Source organism: Pelmatolapia mariae, linkage group LG6, assembly GCF_036321145.2.
Source record: "Pelmatolapia mariae isolate MD_Pm_ZW linkage group LG6, Pm_UMD_F_2, whole genome shotgun sequence".
NCBI classification, from domain to species: domain Eukaryota; kingdom Metazoa; phylum Chordata; class Actinopteri; order Cichliformes; family Cichlidae; genus Pelmatolapia; species Pelmatolapia mariae.
This window is the reverse complement of record NC_086232.1, coordinates 1262575-1275088: the sequence shown is the minus strand read 5'-3', so window position 1 is coordinate 1275088 and position 12514 is coordinate 1262575. Positions and strand designations below refer to the sequence as shown.

At 59.5% G+C, this 12514-nt stretch overlaps 3 pseudogenes; all 3 read left to right on the top strand.

The window, feature by feature from the left end:
- Positions 1 to 3009: 3009 nt before the first annotated feature.
- Positions 3010 to 3128, top strand: LOC134629975 (5S ribosomal RNA; annotated as a pseudogene).
- Positions 3129 to 5962: 2834 nt separating this feature from the next.
- On the top strand, positions 5963 to 6081 carry LOC134629974 (5S ribosomal RNA; annotated as a pseudogene).
- Positions 6082 to 9966: 3885 nt separating this feature from the next.
- On the top strand, positions 9967 to 10085 carry LOC134629917 (5S ribosomal RNA; annotated as a pseudogene).
- Positions 10086 to 12514: the final 2429 nt, after the last annotated feature.

The window sequence follows — 12514 nt, the reverse complement described above, 5'->3', positions numbered from 1 at the left end:
CTGACTGAGGCAACCTACACCACAACAGGGCCTGTGGCTCCTGATGAGGCCATCTACAACACACCAAGGGCCTGTGTCTCTGGCTGAGACCATCTACACCACACCAGGGCCTGTGCCTCTAGCTGAGGCCATGTACACCACACCAGGGCCTGTGCTGCTGGCTGTGGACCTGTGCAGCCAGCTTAGGCCACCTACACCACACCAGGGCCTGTGCTACTGGCTGAGGCCATGGACACCACACCAGGACCTGTGCTGCTGGCTGAGGCTATGGACACCACCCCAGAGCCTTTGGATCTGGCTGAGGCCATGTATACCACACACGGCCTGTGGCTCTGGATGAGGCCGTCTACAACACACCAAGGGCTGTACTACTGGATGAGGCCATGTTTATCACCCCAGGGCCTGTGCTGCTGGCTGAGGCCAACTACACCAAACAAGGGCCTGTGGCTCTGTCTGAGGCCATCTACACCACACCAGGGCCAGTGCTTCTGGCTGAGGCCATGGACACCACACCAGGGCCTGTGCTTCTGGCTGTGGACCTGTGCAGCCAGCTTAGGCCACCTACACCACACCAGGGCCTGTGCTTCTGGCTGTGGACCTGTGCAGCCAGGTTAGGCCACCTACACCACACCAGGGCCTGTGGCTCTGGCTGAAGCCGTCTACATCACACCAGGTCCTGTGCTTCTGGTTGTGGACCTGTGCAGCCAGGTTAGGCCACCTACACCACGCCAGGGCCTGTGCTTCTGGCTGTGGACCTGTGCAGCCAGCTTAGGCCACCTACACCACACCAGGGCCTGTGGCTCTGGCTGAGGCCGTCTACATCACACCAGGGCCTGTGCTACTGGCTGAGGCCATGGACACCACACCAAGACCTGTGCTGCTGGCTGAAGCTATGGACACCACACCAGGGCATTTGGCTCTGGCTGAGGCCATGAACACCACACCAGGGCCTGTGGCTCTGGCTGAGGCCAGCTACACCACACCACGGCCAGTGCATCTGGCTGAGGCCATGGACACCACACCAGGGCCTGTACTGCTGGCTGTGGACCTGTGCAGCCAGCTTAGGCCACCTACACCACACCATGGCCTGTGGCTCTGGCTGAAGCAGTCTACATCACACCAGGGCCTGTGCTACTGGCTGAGGCCATGCACACCACACAGGGCCTGTGCTGCTGACTGAGGCAACCTACACCACAACAGGGCCTGTGGCTCCTGATGAGGCCATCTACAACACACCAAGGGCCTGTGCCTCTAGCTGAGGCCATGTACACCACACCAGGGCCTGTGCTGCTGGCTGTGGACCTGTGCAGCCAGCTTAGGCCACCTACACCACACCAGGGCCTGTGCTACTGGCTGAGGCCATGGACACCACACCAGGACCTGTGCTGCTGGCTGAGGCTATGGACACCACCCCAGAGCCTTTGGATCTGGCTGAGGCCATGTATACCACACACGGCCTGTGGCTCTGGATGAGGCCGTCTACAACACACCAAGGGCTGTACTACTGGATGAGGCCATGTTTATCACCCCAGGGCCTGTGCTGCTGGCTGAGGCCAACTACACCACACAAGGGCCTTTGTCTCTGGCTGAGATCATCTACACCACACCAGGGCCTGTGCCTCTAGCTGAGGCCATGTACACCACACCAGGGCTTGTGCTGCTGGCTGTGGACATGTGCAGCCAGCTTAGGCCACCTACACCACACCAGGGCCTGTGCTACTGGCTGAGGCCAGGGACACCACACCAAGGCCTGTGCTGCTGGCTGAGGCTAGGGACACCACACCAGTGCCTGTGGCTCTGGCTGAGGCCATTTACACCACCCCCGGGCCTTTGATGCTGGCTGAGGTCATGAACACCACACCAGGTCCTGTGGCTCTGGCTGAGGCCATCTACATCACACCAGGGCCAGTGTTTCTGGCTGAGGCGATGGACACCACACCAGGACCTGTGCTGCTGGCTGAGGCCAACTACACCACAACAGGAGCTGTGCTGCTGGCTGAGCTATGGACACCACACCAGGGCCTGTGCTGCTTGCTGTGGGCCTGTAGCTCTGGCTTAGGCCATGAACACCACACCAAGGTCTGTGGCTCTGGCTGAGGCAATCTACAACACAACAGGGCCTGTGCTTCCGGATGTGGACCTGTGCAGCCAGCTTAGGCCACCTACACCACACCAAGGCCTGTGGCTCTGTCTGAGGCCGTCTACACCACACCAGGACCTGTGCTACTGGCTGAGGCCATGGACACCTCTTCAGGGCCTGTGGCTTTGTCTGAGGCCATGTACACCACACCAGGGCCTGTGGCTCTGGATGAGGTCGTCTACAACACACCAAGGACTGTGCTGCTGGATGAGGCAATGTTCATCACACCAGGGCCTGTGCGGCTGGCTGAGGCTATGGACACCACACCAGGGCCTGTGCGGCTGGCTGAGGCCAACTACACCAAACAAGGGCCTGTGGCTCTGTCTGAGGCCATCTACACCACACCAGGGCCAGTGCTTCTGGCTGAGGCCATGGACACCACACCAGGGCCTGTGCTGCTGGCTGAGGCCATGGACACCACACCAGGACCTGTGCTGCTGGCTGAGGCCAACTACACCCCACCAGGGCATGTGGCTCTGTCTGAGGCCATCTACACCACACCAGGGCCAGTGCTTCTGGCTGAGGCCATGGACACCACAACAGGGCCTGTGCTGTTGGCTGAGGCTATGGACACCACACCAGTGCCTGTGGCTCTGGCTGAGGCCATGTACACCACCCCCGGGCCTTTGATGCTGGCTGAGGCCAACTACACCACACCAGGTCCTGTGGCTCTGGCTGAGGCCATTTACACCACACCAGGGCCTGTGTTGCTGATCAAAGGCTAAAATGAGTCCTTTGGTTAGGGTATTAGGCAAGCATGCAGTTACCATTAACACTGTAGTTAAATTGGAGGCTTGTGTTCGTAACTGCGAGTATTGGCCACCTCACTACTTGATACCATAAATTGACGCTTTGTGCTGACGCCAGCAGCTTACGGCCATACCGCCTTGCCAAAGCCTGATCTCGTCTGATCTCGGAAGCTATGCAAGGTTGGGCTTGGTTAGTACTTGGATGGGAGACTGCCTGGGAATACCAGGTGCTGTAAGAATTTGCTTTTCATGTCACTGAGCTGATTTTGATCCAGAGAAGGAGGGTGTTGGTGTCCATTAATGAGGCCACATTAACGACATTCCTTTTGGCTGTTTTCAGCAATGTCTTGTGCTGCCGGGTGAGGCCATCCGCACCACACCGAGGCCTATTCTGCTAACATAGGTCATCTAAATTACACCAGGGCCTGTGGCCTGCGCTGACGCCGTCTACATTACACCAGGGCCTGTGCTTCTGGCTGAGACCATGGACACCACACCAGGACCTGTGCTGCTGGCTGAGGCTTTGGACACCACCCCAGGGCCTGTGGCTCTGGCTGAGGCCATTTACACCACACAGGGCCTGTGCTTCTGGCTGTGGACCTGTGCAGCCAGCTTAGGCCACCTACACCACACCAGGGCCTGTGGCTCTGGCTGAAGCCGTCTACATCACACCAGGTCCTGTGCTTCTGGTTGTGGACCTGTGCAGCCAGGTTAGGCCACCTACACCACGCCAGGGCCTGTGCTTCTGGTTGTGGACCTGTGCAGCCAGCTTAGGCCACCTACACCACACCAGGGCCTGTGGCTCTGGCTGAGGCCGTCTACATCACACCAGGGCCTGTGCTACTGGCTGAGGCCATGGACACCACACCAAGACCTGTGCTGCTGGCTGAAGCTATGGACACCACACCAGGGCATTTGGCTCTGGCTGAGGCCATGAACACCACACCAGGGCCTGTGGCTCTGGCTGAGGCCAGCTACACCACACCACGGCCAGTGCATCTGGCTGAGGCCATGGACACCACCCCATGGCCTGTGGCTCTGGCTGAGGCCATTTACACCACACCAGGACCTGTGCTGCTGGCTGAGGCTTTGGACACCACCCCATGGCCTGTGGCTCTGGCTGAGGCCATTTACACCACACAGGGCCTGTGCTTCTGGCTGTGGACCTGTGCAGCCAGCTTAGGCCACCTTCACCACACCAGGGCCTGTGCTTCTGGCTGTGGACCTGTGCAGCCAGGTTAGGCCACCTACACCACACCAGGGCCTGTGGCTCTGGCTGAAGCCGTCTACATCACACCAGGTCCTGTGCTTCTGGTTGTGGACCTGTGCAGCCAGGTTAGGCCACCTACACCACGCCAGGGCCTGTGCTTCTGGCTGTGGACCTGTGCAGCCAGCTTAGGCCACCTACACCACACCAGGGCCTGTGGCTCTGGCTGAGGCCGTCTACATCACACCAGGGCCTGTGCTACTGGCTGAGGCCATGGACACCACACCAAGACCTGTGCTGCTGGCTGAAGCTATGGACACCACACCAGGGCATTTGGCTCTGGCTGAGGCCATGAACACCACACCAGGGCCTGTGGCTCTGGCTGAGGCCAGCTACACCACACCACGGCCAGTGCATCTGGTTGAGGCCATGGACACCACACCAGGGCCTGTACTGCTGGCTGTGGACCTGTGCAGCCAGCTTAGGCCACCTACACCACACCATGGCCTGTGGCTCTGGCTGAAGCAGTCTACATCACACCAGGGCCTGTGCTACTGGCTGAGGCCATGCACACCACACAGGGCCTGTGGTGCTGACTGAGGCAACCTACACCACAACAGGGCCTGTGGCTCCTGATGAGGCCATCTACAACACACCAAGGGCCTGTGTCTCTGGCTGAGACCATCTACACCACACCAGGGCCTGTGCCTCTAGCTGAGGCCATGTACACCACACCAGGGCCTGTGCTGCTGGCTGTGGACCTGTGCAGCCAGCTTAGGCCACCTACACCACACCAGGGCCTGTGCTACTGGCTGAGGCCATGGACACCACACCAGGGCCAGTGCTTCTGGCTGAGGCCATGGACACCACACCAGGGCCTGTGCTTCTGGCTGTGGACCTGTGCAGCCAGCTTAGGCCACCTACACCACACCAGGGCCTGTGCTTCTGGCTGTGGACCTGTGCAGCCAGGTTAGGCCACCTACACCACACCAGGGCCTGTGGCTCTGGCTGAAGCCGTCTACATCACACCAGGTCCTGTGCTTCTGGTTGTGGACCTGTGCAGTCAGGTTAGGCCACCTACACCACGCCAGGGCCTGTGCTTCTGGTTGTGGACCTGTGCAGCCAGCTTAGGCCACCTACACCACACCAGGGCCTGTGGCTCTGGCTGAGGCCGTCTACATCAAACCAGGGCCTGTGCTACTGGCTGAGGCCATGGACACCACACGAAGACCTGTGCTGCTGGCTGAAGCTATGGACACCACACCAGGGCATTTGGCTCTGGCTGAGGCCATGAACACCACACCAGGGCCTGTGGCTCTGTCTGAGGCCAGCTACACCACACCAGGGCCAGTGCTTCTGGCTGAGGCCATGGACACCACACCAGGGCCTGTGCTGCTGGCTGAGGCCATGGACACCACACCAGGACCTGTGCTGCTGGCTGAGGCCAACTACACCCCACCAGGGCATGTGGCTCTGTCTGAGGCCATCTACACCACACCAGGGCCAGTGCTTCTGGCTGAGGCCATGGACACCACAACAGGGCCTGTGCTGTTGGCTGAGGCTATGGACACCACACCAGTGCCTGTGGCTCTGGCTGAGGCCATGTACACCACCCCCGGGCCTTTGATGCTGGCTGAGGCCAACTACACCACACCAGGTCCTGTGGCTCTGGCTGAGGCCATTTACACCACACCAGGGCCTGTGTTGCTGATCAAAGGCTAAAATGAGTCCTTTGGTTAGGGTATTAGGCAAGCATGCAGTTACCATTAACACTGTAGTTAAATTGGAGGCTTGTGTTCGTAACTGCGAGTATTGGCCACCTCACTACTTGATACCATAAATTGACGCTTTGTGCTGACGCCAGCAGCTTACGGCCATACCGCCTTGCCAAAGCCTGATCTCGTCTGATCTCGGAAGCTATGCAAGGTTGGGCTTGGTTAGTACTTGGATGGGAGACTGCCTGGGAATACCAGGTGCTGTAAGAATTTGCTTTTCATGTCACTGAGCTGATTTTGATCCAGAGAAGGAGGGTGTTGGTGTCCATTAATGAGGCCACATTAACGACATTCCTTTTGGCTGTTTTCAGCAATGTCTTGTGCTGCCGGGTGAGGCCATCCGCACCACACCGAGGCCTATTCTGCTAACATAGGTCATCTAAATTACACCAGGGCCTGTGGCCTGCGCTGACGCCGTCTACATTACACCAGGGCCTGTGCTTCTGGCTGAGACCATGGACACCACACCAGGACCTGTGCTGCTGGCTGAGGCTTTGGACACCACCCCAGGGCCTGTGGCTCTGGCTGAGGCCATTTACACCACACAGGGCCTGTGCTTCTGGCTGTGGACCTGTGCAGCCAGCTTAGGCCACCTACACCACACCAGGGCCTGTGGCTCTGGCTGAAGCCGTCTACATCACACCAGGTCCTGTGCTTCTGGTTGTGGACCTGTGCAGCCAGGTTAGGCCACCTACACCACGCCAGGGCCTGTGCTTCTGGTTGTGGACCTGTGCAGCCAGCTTAGGCCACCTACACCACACCAGGGCCTGTGGCTCTGGCTGAGGCCGTCTACATCACACCAGGGCCTGTGCTACTGGCTGAGGCCATGGACACCACACCAAGACCTGTGCTGCTGGCTGAAGCTATGGACACCACACCAGGGCATTTGGCTCTGGCTGAGGCCATGAACACCACACCAGGGCCTGTGGCTCTGGCTGAGGCCAGCTACACCACACCACGGCCAGTGCATCTGGCTGAGGCCATGGACACCACCCCATGGCCTGTGGCTCTGGCTGAGGCCATTTACACCACACCAGGACCTGTGCTGCTGGCTGAGGCTTTGGACACCACCCCATGGCCTGTGGCTCTGGCTGAGGCCATTTACACCACACAGGGCCTGTGCTTCTGGCTGTGGACCTGTGCAGCCAGCTTAGGCCACCTTCACCACACCAGGGCCTGTGCTTCTGGCTGTGGACCTGTGCAGCCAGGTTAGGCCACCTACACCACACCAGGGCCTGTGGCTCTGGCTGAAGCCGTCTACATCACACCAGGTCCTGTGCTTCTGGTTGTGGACCTGTGCAGCCAGGTTAGGCCACCTACACCACGCCAGGGCCTGTGCTTCTGGCTGTGGACCTGTGCAGCCAGCTTAGGCCACCTACACCACACCAGGGCCTGTGGCTCTGGCTGAGGCCGTCTACATCACACCAGGGCCTGTGCTACTGGCTGAGGCCATGGACACCACACCAAGACCTGTGCTGCTGGCTGAAGCTATGGACACCACACCAGGGCATTTGGCTCTGGCTGAGGCCATGAACACCACACCAGGGCCTGTGGCTCTGGCTGAGGCCAGCTACACCACACCACGGCCAGTGCATCTGGTTGAGGCCATGGACACCACACCAGGGCCTGTACTGCTGGCTGTGGACCTGTGCAGCCAGCTTAGGCCACCTACACCACACCATGGCCTGTGGCTCTGGCTGAAGCAGTCTACATCACACCAGGGCCTGTGCTACTGGCTGAGGCCATGCACACCACACAGGGCCTGTGGTGCTGACTGAGGCAACCTACACCACAACAGGGCCTGTGGCTCCTGATGAGGCCATCTACAACACACCAAGGGCCTGTGTCTCTGGCTGAGACCATCTACACCACACCAGGGCCTGTGCCTCTAGCTGAGGCCATGTACACCACACCAGGGCCTGTGCTGCTGGCTGTGGACCTGTGCAGCCAGCTTAGGCCACCTACACCACACCAGGGCCTGTGCTACTGGCTGAGGCCATGGACACCACACCAGGACCTGTGCTGCTGGCTGAGGCTATGGACACCACCCCAGAGCCTTTGGATCTGGCTGAGGCCATGTACACCACACACGGCCTGTGGCTCTGGATGAGGCCGTCTACAACACACCAAGGGCTGTACTACTGGATGAGGCCATGTTTATCACCCCAGGGCCTGTGCTGCTGGCTGAGGCCAACTACACCACACAAGGGCCTGTGTCTCTGGCTGAGATCATCTACACCACACCAGGGCCTGTGCCTCTAGCTGAGGCCATGTACACCACACCAGGGCTTGTGCTGCTGGCTGTGGACCTGTGCGGCCAGCTTAGGCCACCTACACCACACCAGGGCCTGTGCTACTGGCTGAGGCTATGGACACCACACCAGTGCCTGTGGCTCTGGCTGAGGCCATGTACACCACCCCCGAGCCTTTGATGCTGGCTGAGGTCATGAACACCACACCAGGTCCTGTGGCTCTGGCTGAGGCCAGCTACACCACACCACGGCCTGTGGCTCTGGATGAGGCCGTCTACAACACACCAAGGGCTGTACTACTGGATGAGGCCATGTTTATCACCCCAGGGCCTGTGCTGCTGGCTGAGGCCAACTACACCACACAAGGGCCTGTGTCTCTGGCTGAGATCATCTACACCACACCAGGGCCTGTGCCTCTAGCTGAGGCCATTTACACCACACCAGGGCTTGTGCTGCTGGCTGTGGACCTGTGCAGCCAGCTTAGGCCACCTACACCACACCAGGGCCTGTGCTACTGGCTGAGGCCATTGACACCACACCAAGGCCTGTGCTGCTGGCTGAGGCTATGGACACCACACCAGTGCCTGTGGCTCTGGCTGAGGCCATGTACACCACCCCCGGGCCTTTGATGCTGGCTGAGGTCATGAACACCACACCAGGTCCTGTGGCTCTGGCTGAGGCCATCTACATCACACCAGGGCCAGTGTTTCTGGCTGAGGCGATGGACACCACACCAGGACCTGTGCTGCTGGCTGAGGCCAACTACACCACAACAGGAGCTGTGCTGCTGGCTGAGGTATGGACACCACACCAGGGCCTGTGCTGCTTGCTGTGGGCCTGTAGCTCTGGCTTAGGCCATGAACACCACACCAAGGTCTGTGGCTCTGGCTGAGGCAATCTACAACACAACAGGGCCTGTGCTTCCGGATGTGGACCTGTGCAACCAGCTTAGGACACCTACACCACACCAAGGACTGTGGCTCTGTCTGAGGCCGTCTACACCACACCAGGACCTGTGCTACTGGCTGAGGCCATGGACACCTCTTCAGGGCCTGTGGCTTTGTCTGAGGCCATGGACACCTCTTCAGGGCCTGTGGCTTTGTCTGAGGCCATGTACACCACACCAGGGCCTGTGGCTCTGGATGAGTTCGTCTACAACACACCAAGGACTGTGCTGCTGGATGAGGCAATGTTCATCACACCAGGGCCTGTGCGGCTGGCTGAGGCTATGGACACCACACCAGGGCCTGTGGTGCTGGCCGAGGCCAACTACACCAAACAAGGGCCTGTGGCTCTGTCTGAGGCCATCTACACCACACCAGGGCCAGTGCTTCTGGCTGAGGCCATGGACACCACACCAGGGCCTGTGCTGCTGGCTGAGGCCATGGACACCACACCAGGACCTGTGCTGCTGGCTGAGGCCAACTACACCCCACCAGGGCATGTGGCTCTGTCTGAGGCCATCTACACCACACCAGGGCCAGTGCTTCTGGCTGAGGCCATGGACACCACAACAGGGCCTGTGCTGTTGGCTGAGGCTATGGACACCACACCAGTGCCTGTGGCTCTGGCTGAGGCCATGTACACCACCCCCGGGCCTTTGATGCTGGCTGAGGCCAACTACACCACACCAGGTCCTGTGGCTCTGGCTGAGGCCATTTACACCACACCAGGGCCTGTGTTGCTGATCAAAGGCTAAAATGAGTCCTTTGGTTAGGGTATTAGGCAAGCATGCAGTTACCATTAACACTGTAGTTAAATTGGAGGCTTGTGTTCGTAACTGCGAGTATTGGCCACCTCACTACTTGATACCATAAATTGACGCTTTGTGCTGACGCCAGCAGCTTACGGCCATACCGCCTTGCTAAAGCCTGATCTCGTCTGATCTCGGAAGCTATGCAAGGTTGGGCTTGGTTAGTACTTGGATGGGAGACTGCCTGGGAATACCAGGTGCTGTAAGAATTTGCTTTTCATGTCACTGAGCTGATTTTGATCCAGAGAAGGAGGGTGTTGGTGTCCATTAATGAGGCCACATTAACGACATTCCTTTTGGCTGTTTTCAGCAATGTCTTGTGCTGCCGGGTGAGGCCATCCGCACCACACCGAGGCCTATTCTGCTAACATAGGTCATCTAAATTACACCAGGGCCTGTGGCCTGCGCTGACGCCGTCTACATTACACCAGGGCCTGTGCTTCTGGCTGAGACCATGGACACCACACCAGGACCTGTGCTGCTGGCTGAGGCTTTGGACACCACCCCAGGGCCTGTGGCTCTGGCTGAGGCCATTTACACCACACAGGGCCTGTGCTTCTGGCTGTGGACCTGTGCAGCCAGCTTAGGCCACCTTCACCACACCAGGGCCTGTGCTTCTGGCTGTGGACCTCTGCAGCCAGGTTAGGCCACCTACACCACACCAGGGCCTGTAGCTCTGGCTGAAGCCGTCTACATCACACCAGGTCCTGTGCTTCTGGTTGTGGACCTGTGCAGCCAGCTTAGGCCACCTACACCACGCCAGGGCCTGTGCTTCTGGCTGTGGACCTGTGCAGCCAGCTTAGGCCACCTACACCACACCAGGGCCTGTGGCTCTGGCTGAGGCCGTCTATATCACACCAGGGCCTGTGCTACTGGCTGAGGCCATGGACACCACACCAAGACCTGTGCTGCTGGCTGAAGCTATGGACACCACACCAGGGCATTTGGCTCTGGCTGAGGCCATGAACACCACACCAGGGCCTGTGGCTCTGGCTGAGGCCAGCTACACCACACCACGGCCAGTGCATCTGGCTGAGGCTATGGACACCACACCAGGGCCTGTAGTGCTGGCTGTGGACCTGTGCAGCCAGCTTAGGCCACCTACACCACACCATGGCCTGTGGCTCTGGCTGAAGCAGTCTACATCACACCAGGGCCTGTGCTACTGGCTGAGACCATGCACACCACAAAGGGCCTGTGGTGCTGACTGAGGCAACCTACACCACAACAGGGCCTGTGGCTCCTGATGAGGCCATCTACAACACACCAAGGGCCTGTGTCTCTGGCTGAGACCATCTACACCACACCAGGGCCTGTGCCTCTAGCTGAGGCCATGTACACCACACCAGGGCCTGTGCTGCTGGCTGTGGACCTGTGCAGCCAGCTTAGGCCACCTACACCACACCAGGGCCTGTGCTACTGGCTGAGGCCATGGACACCACACCAGGACCTGTGCTGCTGGCTGAGGCTATGGACACCACCCCAGAGCCTTTGGATCTGGCTGAGGCCATGTACACCACACACGGCCTGTGGCTCTGGATGAGGCCGTCTACAACACACCAAGGGCTGTACTACTGGATGAGGCCATGTTTATCACCCCAGGGCCTGTGCTGCTGGCTGAGGCCAACTACACCACACAAGGGCCTGTGTCTCTGGCTGAGATCATCTACACCACACCAGGGCCTGTGCCTCTAGCTGAGGCCATGTACACCACACCAGGGCTTGTGCTGCTGGCTGTGGACCTGTGCGGCCAGCTTAGGCCACCTACACCACACCAGGGCCTGTGCTACTGGCTGAGGCTATGGACACCACACCAGTGCCTGTGGCTCTGGCTGAGGCCATGTACACCACCCCCGGGCCTTTGATGCTGGCTGAGGTCATGAACACCACACCAGGTCCTGTGGCTCTGGCTGAGGCCATCTACATCACACCAGGGCCAGTGTTTCTGGCTGAGGCGATGGACACCACACCAGGACCTGTGCTGCTGGCTGAGGCCAACTACACCACACCAGGAGCTGTGCTGCTGGCTGAGCTATGGACACCACACCAGGGCCTGTGCTGCTTGCTGTGGGCCTGTAGCTCTGGCTTAGGCCATGAACACCACACCAAGGTCTGTGGCTCTGGCTGAGGCAATCTACAACACAACATGGCCAGTGCTTCCGGATGTGGACCTGTGCAGCCAGCTTAGGACACCTACACCACACCAAGGCCTGTGGCTCTGTCTGAGGCCGTCTACACCACACCAGGACCTGTGCTACTGGCTGAGGCCATGGACACCTCTTCAGGGCCTGTGGCTTTGTCTGAGGCCATGGACACCTCTTCAGGGCCTGTGGCTTTGTCTGAGGCCATGTACAGCACACCAGGGCCTGTGGCTCTGGATGAGTTCGTCTACAACACACCAAGGACTGTGCTGCTGGATGAGGCAATGTTCATCACACCAGGGCCTGTGCGGCTGGCTGAGGCTATGGACACCACACCAGGGCCTGTGGTGCTGGCTGAGGCCAACTACACCAAACAAGGGCCTGTGGCTCTGTCTGAGGCCATCTACACCACACCAGGGCCAGTGCTTCTGGCTGAGGCCATGGACACCACACCAGGGCCTGTGCTTCTGGCTGTGGACCTGTGCAGCCAGCTTAGG